General features: G+C 40.5%; 2 long non-coding RNA genes across 4 annotated transcripts; both read left to right on the forward strand.

The window, feature by feature from the left end:
- Positions 1-261: 261 nt before the first annotated feature.
- LOC127317926 (uncharacterized) lies at positions 262-2,489 on the forward strand. The gene is made up of 3 exons (XR_007861533.2): positions 262-466; positions 656-746; positions 825-2,489. It is a non-coding gene; the product is annotated as an uncharacterized lncRNA (long non-coding RNA).
- A 61-nt stretch (positions 2,490-2,550) lies between these two features.
- LOC127317925 (uncharacterized) lies at positions 2,551-8,995 on the forward strand. Of its 3 annotated transcripts, XR_007861532.2 has the most exons (7): positions 2,551-2,759; positions 2,858-3,619; positions 4,449-4,545; positions 6,919-7,030; positions 7,199-7,333; positions 7,757-7,833; positions 8,393-8,995. It is a non-coding gene; the product is annotated as an uncharacterized lncRNA (long non-coding RNA). The 3 variants fall into 3 exon arrangements; XR_007861530.2 differs by having other exon boundaries at positions 2,858-4,545; XR_007861531.2 differs by having other exon boundaries at positions 2,858-4,545; positions 8,466-8,995.
- Positions 8,996-9,222: the final 227 nt, after the last annotated feature.

Consider the following 9,222-nt stretch of genomic DNA (forward strand, 5'->3'; position numbering starts at 1 on the left):
CTAGTATTGTATGATACTTCCCATTGTGTCTGGGGAGTCTTTCTCAACTGTGTAAAAAGAAGTTTTTTTTTGTCCTGGATTCTACACTACTTAAAAAGGAGGAATGTGTTCCTTATTCTGCCAACACCAAATACGTCAAAACTTTCGTCGTCCTGGTCGTAACCCTTCGGTTCCGTCGTCCAAAGCGCCAAATTGGGCCAAGCCCAACAGCCTACTCACTCTCCTCCGCATCAGACGACCACGATGGCGAGATCTGAGGGACGCAGCCCCAGACGACGGCACGATCCAGAGAGAGGGGCTATGGCGCCGCACGTCTCCACGACGGAGGCCAGTGGCAGTCAAGACCCCCTGCTCATGCGCGCTCTCCGAGGAAGTCGTCCTCCACTGCGTCCCGAAGGTGGGGGCCAACGAGCTCCGACGGCCCGGATCAAGACCTCTCCCCAGTCTACTCATCGCGGTAGCGCGGGTATGGCCCCTCTCTCCGTCTGTCCTCATCCTCCGAACCACCTATACCCATCCCATCTCTCCCGTGGCACCCCATCCCCACCTCACCAGCCTCACCCCGTCTCATCTCCCAGGCGGAAGAAATTGGCCGGATTTAGTGACTTCAGTAGTTCAGCCGAATCTAAAATACTAATTTGCTTTATGCTTGCAGAATGGGAAGCTTTTGCTGCGAAAAAATGAAGGAGGGTAGAATGTTGAATTGGAATATGGTGCTGAAGATCCTCTTTGCACCCTTCAAGAAGGTGAATCCAAATTATGTGCTTACTGCCGATCATGATAGGAATTTATATAAAATTATTGATTACTGTCGATCATGACAGGAATACAAGATCCATGGTACTTGCAATGTGTCAGCTAATGGTTTACTTACAGCGCAACATCGGACTCAAAGCTAGAGAAAATGATAGTTTCCTTGGCATACTCAAAGATTACCTCTGAATCACTGTGCTACTTTTCTATGATATCTTTTCTTAGCTCCCAGATAACATACAACCATCAGGACCGCTGGCACACATGTTAGAACCATCAGTTTTTCCTAACTATTTCCAGTGACATGGCTGGAGTTTTTCTTATGCAAATGTGTTAGACCTACATTCCACATTACATTGTTTTTTATCTCCATCTAGGAGAGTACAGTCAAATCAACTTCAACAGAAAGTAAGTGAAAATCAGTAAATGACAAGAAAATTATTATATCGCGTCTTACTTGAGTTTCTTGCCGCCTGAACAACGTTGGTCCTTATCGTTTTTTAATTCATATGTGATTTTCTAATTCAGACTGTAAGATGGACAGTACATGCAACTATATGCACCACATGGTTTTTCTTTCTCGTGTTAGTGTAGTTTTTTCGACTAAATTTGAGAAATGAGGTCCCGTGTTACTCATCAAAATTTATAATGGCTAACTGGGCATTCATTGAGTTATTACTTCTCAAAGTGTAGCATTGTTTTGTGTTCATTTTTCCTCTGCAAGAGTACGCTTCTATGTAGCCCTTCCATCATGGTATTCAACTATGTATATGGTAGTATATCAAGCCTATTTGCTGCCTCTAAATGAGGGTACTACGGTGCATTTAATCTCGGCGTAGAGTGACGCTTTGGATTACCTCAAATAGGCGCAGGCTGTGGAAAAGGATTGATTTGATATTATATTTTGGTTAGAAACCGCTTGCGAAAAATGGTTTCAACAAGAATTTTTATGTTCTTTCTCAGCAACCACTTGTCAAACAGGTATAACATATGCACTGGCAAATAAGTTTCTGAAAGCTGGTGATAATGAACATCGTGTTAGAATGAACTGGTTTTAATTGTTAAACCTGTTTCAGTGTGCTCTTCAAGCTCCAGAAGAAGAAGGTATGCACCATATCCGTGCGCAAACAGGGTGACTTCCTGGCTGGCGGCGGCTGATGTTCCATTCCATGATTGTGCTCCTTATCGGCAGCTGGTCTGATTGATTTTTCTTCACGATTTTAAGTTCATGTAGCTATTAGAAATTGCCAGTGGAGGTACACGGCACCAGCTGTTGTAAGTCACTGCTGGTTCTTGTTTAAAATCGTGGTCTTGAATTCTTGATATGATTACATGTCAAGCTGGGGGTAAGCAGGCAATTATTTCATGTTTAATCTTGTCACTTGGTCGGTTCATGGGAAATGAAAACTCCTATAAGAAATTAGTAATATATTGTGCAGTAAATCTTCTCGGGCGCCTTTTGTTTTAACAAGATTTTAGCTTAACCAACAATAATATTTGACAATGCTTCGTGAGATAGTTACCTGATAACAGAAATAACAACTTTTGTAACAAATAGCTAAATTTCTGATTTGGAATTCTTTATTGAACAGTTAGTATTTTATTTACTGAATTTTTTTTCAGGTTCATGTTTATGCTTTTCTAAAAAAGTTGTTTGCATAGATTACTTTTTGGCTGACTAATTGAATCAGTAAATCTTCTTGGGCGCCTTTTGTTTTAACAAGATTTTAGCTTAACCAACAATAATATTTGACAATGCTTCGTGAGATAGTTACCTGATAACATAAATAACAACTTTTGTAACAAATAGCTAAATTTCTGATTTGGGATTCTTTATTGAACAGTTAGTATTTTATTTACTGAATTTTTTTTCAGGTTCATGTTTATGCTTTTCTAAAAAAGTTGTTTGCGTAGATTACTTTTTGTTGTTCGCCATCTGACTAATTGAGTCAGAAAATATAATGTGGAGATGGGAGCTGTCCGCCTTCAATGCTTAGCGAAGCAAGGTGATTGATTCACAAAACCGATTCCTTAATTACCCGCTTAAAACTACTCTTGTATATTACCTGAGTAACAAAAAAAATCTCTGTGCGATGGATTCCAGAATGCTAGGCACCGCACGCTGCAGCCAAGGATCATGATACTTACCCGACAAGTACCAGGTAGTAGTACACTGGAATTGTATGGAACTATCGTTTGTCCTTAACTACTAAAGCATATATAGAAATATACATTGGGATGTTGTGATTTTTTGTTATCTTTATGGTCTTCATAATAGACTTTTTTATTTCAACTTGTAATTAGATAATCGTGTGCTATAGTTGTAGAGTAAGTATGCTGGTCTTTTTTAAGATCTGCACATATGACTTATCCACTTGCCGCTATTATTTCAAAGGCTTCAATTTGTATTTGGATTATAGATTGTTTGTATTCGACATTTTCCACTCAGTGTTCTCTACTTCAAGGAGGGAACGAAAGGGGTTCAGTTATGACTGCCTTGCCATGTGCCTTGTGTGGTCTGTGTCTGAAATCATAGAAGAAAAAACAGAATCACCAATATTTCAGCGGTGCAGCTAAATCATCAGTTTTTCATTTTCCACTGATGGATTCATTAGCATGCATCGATTGTTGCAGAATTCCCAAGCTAGAGGCTATGATGCCATACAATGCATCTAACGAACCTCACCGATGGATTCATTAGCATGCATCGACTATTGCAGAATTCCCAAGCCAGAGGCTATGATTCCATGAAATTTGGCTAAAGAAGCAGGTGCAGGATGTTTGGGAAGGCTGGTGGGGACGGGGAGCTGCCACAGCAGCTGCGGGCACTGGCTTTCAGCAGATGTGATACTGCAAGGCAATGGAGGTCACTCTGAACTTAATTTCTCATGTTAGTTGTAGATGTCGATTATCCTCATGGACAGGTGGACATGCTCATCAACTTAGCTGCCGAGTCTCAAAAAATATATGACTATTCATGTTTAGCCAATTTCCGTGACGTAGTGCCATGTACGCACCAGTTGTGCATAGTGACACTAACTTCTTTTCCTTCAATCTCAAATACTACTAAAATGATATTATGGGTGCTACTTCATTTTGATTTTTCCTGATAGATTTTTTGTGAAAATGCAATGTGATCAAAGGAGTAAATTATATTTGCTTTGATGACCTTCAATTTCATCAAATGTGCTAAAACAATTTCGTTTAGATTTGTGATGTCTTATAACTTGAGTAATATGCAACCTGCTGTCAAATTTGCGCCATTGTTGAGCCTATAAAAACCAATCTTCAAGCATGTAAGTTTTAAAATAAGCCAAGGATACCAAAAAGAAGAACTCTCTTTTGAATGGTGCAGAAAGATGCACAACTGATGTTCTTCTGGAGCTTTGTGGTTGTCTTTGGCTGATACTTTCCCAGGTTTTCATCCATTATAAGGCCTAAAATAAGCCAATTGTTAGTCTTAATATTGTAGTATTTCCTATTGTTCAAAAAGCTCCATTGTGTTTTAACTTCTAGACCCAGTATGGAAGCCATTTGACGACAGATATATAAAATCAATGAGTATAAATGGTTCCCTGATTTTACCGCTACTTTATCATGCGATAAATAAAATCAATGAGTATAAATGGTTCCTCGATTTTACTTAGGATGCAGTTGTTATATTATTAAATATTGCTAATTACTAATTATGTCAGGCTTGGACTCTGGCTATGTTTGGGGTTCAAGGACTCAACCAATATCTCCGCAAGCTTTTAGCAGGTACTTGTACGATGGAGGGCATGCTTATGCTATGTAAGTATTTCTTTTGTGTAACTAATGGTCATGTTTGTATGCTTCATTTCACGCCAGGTGCAGAGTACTACTTACTGATGTCTATTTATGTTGTTCATTTGTAGCGGTAGTGAGCCACTAATTGTAGAACTAGGCATTATTTAACAGTTTTGGCTCATCCGTGGGCATTGAAAAATCATGTTCCTGCAAAAAGGATTTCAAAACTGCTGATCTGCACGGTATTGAGGTTGGTGAGATAGGAAACTATCTGGTATGAACATAATTTTCCATCGTAACGAGTACTACTTCATTTAAGTCATAAAGATGCATCTTAAATATACATCTATTTTATCTGAAACTTCAATGCAATTATCCGCTTTATTTGTGGATTGAGTAATCTGGCGGATATTTATGTGTAGCACGTCTAATCCCACTTCCGATTACACCAAGGTGATCTTAGTAATATTGTAGGCCTAAAAAATCATATTGAAGGCCTTCTGGGGCCAGTGTGTTGTCATATTTCTAAGGGCACTTTGCATTATAATAATCCCATAAGGTATCTGATGCGTGTAGTTGACACGTCCGTTGGGAACCCCAAGAGGAAGGTGTGATGCGCACAGCGGCAAGTTTCCCTCAGTAAGAAACCAAGGTTTAATCGAACCAGTAGGAGTCAAGAAGCACGTTGAAGGTTGATGGCGGCGGGATGTAGTGCGGCGCAACACCAGAGATTCCGGCGCCAACGTGGAACCTGCACAACACAACCAAAGTACTTTGCCCCAACGAAACAGTGAGGTTGTCAATCTCACCGGCTTGCTGTAACAAAGGATTAACCGTATTGTGTGGAAGATGATTGTTTGCAGAAAACAGTAAAACCGTATTGCGGTAGATTGTATTTCAGTAAAGAGAATTGGACCGGGGTCCACAGTTCACTAGAGGTGTCTCTCCCATAAGATAAACAGCATGTTGGGTGAACAAATTACAGTTGGGCAATTGACAAATACAGAGGGCATGACCATGCACATACATATTATGATGAGTATAGTGAGATTTAATTGGGCATTACGACAAAGTACATAGACCGCTATCCAGCATGCATCTATGCCTAAAAAGTCCACCTTCAGGTTATCATCCGAACCCCCTCCAGTATTAAGTTGCTAACAACAGACAATTGCATTAAGTATTGCGCGTAATGTAATCAGTAACTACATCCTTGAACATAGCACCAATGTTTTATCCCTAGTGGCAACATCACATCCATAATCTTAGAGATTTCTGTCACTTCCCCAGATTCACGGAGACATGAACCCACTATCGAGCATAAATACTCCCTCTTGGAGTTACAAGCATCTACTTGGCCAGAGCATCTACTAGTAACGGAGAGCATGCAAGATCATAAACAACACATAGATATAAATTGATAATCAACATAACAAGTATTCTCTATTCATCGGATCCCAACAAACGCAACATATAGAATTACAGATAGATGATCTTGATCATGTTCGGCAGCTCACAAGACCCGACAATTAAGCACAATGGGGAGAAGACAACCATCTAGCTACTGCTATGGACCCATAGTCCAAGGGTAGACTACTCACTCATCACTCCGGAGGCGACCATGGCGGCGTAGAGTCCTCCGGGAGATGATTCCCCTCTCCGGCAGGGTGCCGGAGGCGATCTCCTGAATCCGCCGAGATGGGATTGGCGGCGGCGGCGTCTCTGGAAGGTTTTCCGTATCGTGGCTCTCGGTACTGGGGGTTTCGCGACGGAGGCTTTAAGTAGGCGGAAGGGCAGGTCAGGGGGCCACACGAGGGGCCCACACTATAGGTCGGCGCGGCCAAGGGCCAGGCCGCGCCGCCCTAGGGTGTGGCCGCCTCGTGGCCCCACTTCGTCTCCTCTTCGGTCTTCTGGAAGCTTCGTGGCAAAATAGGACCCTGGGCGTTGATTTCGTCCAATTCCGAGAATATTTCGTTACTAGGATTTCTGAAACCAAAAACAGCAGAAAACAGCAACTAGCACTTCGGCATCTTGTTAATAGGTTAGTTCCGGAAAATGCACGAATATGACATAAAGTGTGCATAAAACATGTAGATATCATCAATAATGTGGCATGGAACACAAGAAATTATCGATACGTCGGAGACGTATCAGTATCCCAAGATCCTCCTTGCCATCAGCATCTACATGGTAAAGCTTACACTTTCTAGATGATAGAATAGATGATACTTCTATTCTTGCTGTATAACGTCCTTGGGATCTCATGATTTTTATGTCTGACTTGAACTAACCTTTGTAGCACCAAATTGGTTACATTTTGGTATTTTACCTTCTACTTCGCTTTGAAACATTTTCTTCTTATTGTACCATGACTACTCTAATCATAAGAGGTAGCAGGGTTCGAGAGCTCGGATGGGGCAGGCGACATAGGATCAGGGGTCGATGGCATAGAGATGATTGTAACCTTGAGCTCAGTCGTGACTAGGAGGATGGATAGGAGGAAGACAAGGTGGTGGTTTCTGCTTTTTGCTGTAGCATTGACTTGAAGCATTTTGCAAAGTTGCAATAAAAAATTATGCACCCTTTTTGTAGAAAGCTATATCTTTTTCAGAATTGTGCACCCTTTTTGTTCGATGTTGTTTGAAAGTGGTGGTTTTAAACTGATATATCCTTTCAGCATTCGGTGGAAGAAGAATGTTCGAGTTGCATGACTGTAAATGAGAAGTTGGCAAGTTTGTATCCTGATGTAAGGAAGTGTGTGGATATTTCAGTAATTAGAGCTGGAGAGAACCTATCCAGAATTCCTTACGAGGTATAAGATCCTTATTTTTTTTACTTGTCAGCTCTTCGATATTTCCGTAATTGGGGCTGGAGAGCATATCCTTACGACCTATAAGATCCCTATTATTATTATTTTATTTGTAATATTGTCCTGTTATTAGACGAACAGAAACATAACTTTACCTGTAAAAAGAGTTACCTGAACATTGCCCTCTTATCTATGCAATGCAGCAACGCTATTTCATTATCCTAATTCTGACCAAATGCTTGGCATAAATACTTTAAGTTATTTCTACTATTGTGAAGCAATTAATTTATTTATGTAACACACCTTCTGTTTGTTCAAGTGCATCCTTCATATAATGAACTGAAAATAATCCTGCCTTTTACTCTGTACCTTTAGTTTATGAATTTCAGCAGTAAGTTAGATTGACTATGAATACTAAATAAACAGGCCTTGGATTGCATGGGGAGGTTCTAGCAAAAATTCAGTAATGTCAAGAAGGTTGATAAGCTAAAGCTGGCCTTGAGGTAATAGTTCACTCCTACATGAATCCAAGGTGAAGTTTTATCAATTACTACACTAGCTTCAAACTCCATCTCGAGGTACCTACACTCTGTAGTTTTACTTAGCTATGCGGAATGATTACATGTTGTATATCAGATGTCATTAGTGTTGTTTTGGGATGTGTGCTTATTACGAGGGCTCTGAATATAGTAAACCAGGTAGCTTCACTGAAATCGTGTGTACCAAAATTAACATATTGTATTAAAACTCAAAACAGTACATACTTCTGAGTGTATATGTATTCCCTTCAATACCAGATAATATGTTTGTTTTCAGAACTAAAAGCTGCCAACATAAATTTATGTTTGACATTTCATGGCATCTGTCTTGTTTTTATTTATTTTTGTATGATCTGCAAAGAGAAATGAGTGCCATAGAATGATCTTGCACATGATATAACTTGATGAACTCGATGCCCATCTTTTACTCTAACTAGAATGTGTGTGGTCAGCTAGCTTGAAGTAACAATGTTCAGTAACCCGCTGAACAAATACATGAACCATTTTTCCTTCTTATGTTCAGCTAGGTGAGGCAAGAAGCCTTAACATTCAAAGGACTCCCGACAGTTTCTTGACACTGATAGTTCATCCATCAGGTATGTACCAGAGGGTCGCCATCCCACTTTTCTTCCCCACCGCTTCCCGGGGCTTCTCCCGAGAGCCGCTATCCGTAGCCGCCACCTTCGGCGTAGTCGCACGATTGAACTGCTGCCACATGGTCAAATTCCTATTGAAGCCCGTGCAAGCATCCCATCAACAATCTAGGGGAGTCCATCGGTGCCGTGGAAGGTAATTGAGATTTGGTCACGTGAGTACATGGTAGCGGAGACAACTTTCTGGAGCAGTTCCATCTGGGTTGGACGGTTCTTTGTTTTTCAGCTCTTGCGTGAGTTTTTTGTTCAACCGATGTATTCCATAAAAAGGTGCAGATTTACAAATGGGACATACCACGGAAGAGCAAGACCTAGAACTAGGAACCACACATACACAACAATGCTATCTTGTTACGTTCGGTATTATCACGATGTAATATATTATGATATGCTTGATATGTTTTGAATTTTCATAGTGAGTTGTGAATTATATATGTGCATTGAGCAATAAAATTTAATGACCAGTGGCAACGCACGGGCATTTGTACTAGTTTCACATTTATTTCAGAATTCTTTTGTACACACCTCTATGACATCAGCTAGGGGATCACTTTTTTTAGGGAAAGAGATGGGTTCACTATTTTCGAATCGTGAAGTTCAGAAAAAAATTCCTGGTCTCGTGTAATCATCGCCAATCATATAGACGACCACTCAAATCGTGTTTTCAGTTGGAAAGTTGCTGCAAGAGCGTCGTATATAG

Source organism: Lolium perenne, chromosome 7 (genome assembly GCF_019359855.2).
Source record: "Lolium perenne isolate Kyuss_39 chromosome 7, Kyuss_2.0, whole genome shotgun sequence".
In the NCBI taxonomy this organism is placed as follows: Eukaryota; Viridiplantae; Streptophyta; class Magnoliopsida; order Poales; family Poaceae; genus Lolium; species Lolium perenne.